Below are 671 nucleotides of genomic sequence, written 5' to 3'. Positions count from 1 at the left end.
ATATAGATGATAGAACTGTTTTAATGCTACACAGAATTAAAATGTGGTTGTGAGAAAGTGATTTTTGAATTTTTGAAAATTAAAGATTCTTTGTTTGAGTTAAAAAAAAAATATATATATATATATATATATAATATTGATTAGATACTGTAAAACATTCTTCAGCTATTTACATGGACACATTAAATTATTCTGATGGTTTGTTGTTCAATTCAACAAATTCAACACAATCCAGTGAATAAAATAAAATAATAAAAAAAACTGTTGAGGCTCAGAATACACATACAGATAATTACTAAAATAAATCAACTAATAAAGCTTAAAAAATTCAAAACTAAAAAAGAATTTGGTGAAGAGTGTCAGTGTTATTTTGATGCGGGTTGTGGTGTTAGCGTCTTGCTGTTAGCGTCTTCCGGTTAGCATCTTCCGGTTAGCTACACTGCTTCTTCACCGTCTTAAACTGTTGAACAGTTTCAGAATCTAATTCTTTGTTTGTGTCAATAAAGTGTTTGGACAATAAAGTTTGTACAGGACCTGATTCTGCAGCACGTTCACCTTCAGCTGCCCTAATGTTACAGCTGCTTTTATGTTCAGCTGCTCAACTAACTTCTGCTAGCATGTTAGCTAGAGTTAGCGGTTAGCAGCTAGCACCTGTTCTCCCGCCTCCTTCT

This window comes from Seriola lalandi, unplaced genomic scaffold (genome assembly GCF_002814215.2).
Source record: "Seriola lalandi dorsalis isolate HSWRI2012SDOR001 ecotype SW California unplaced genomic scaffold, Sedor1 jcf7180002051109, whole genome shotgun sequence".
NCBI classification, from domain to species: Eukaryota; Metazoa; Chordata; class Actinopteri; order Carangiformes; family Carangidae; genus Seriola; species Seriola lalandi.
Note: the sequence above shows the minus strand (reverse complement) of the source record.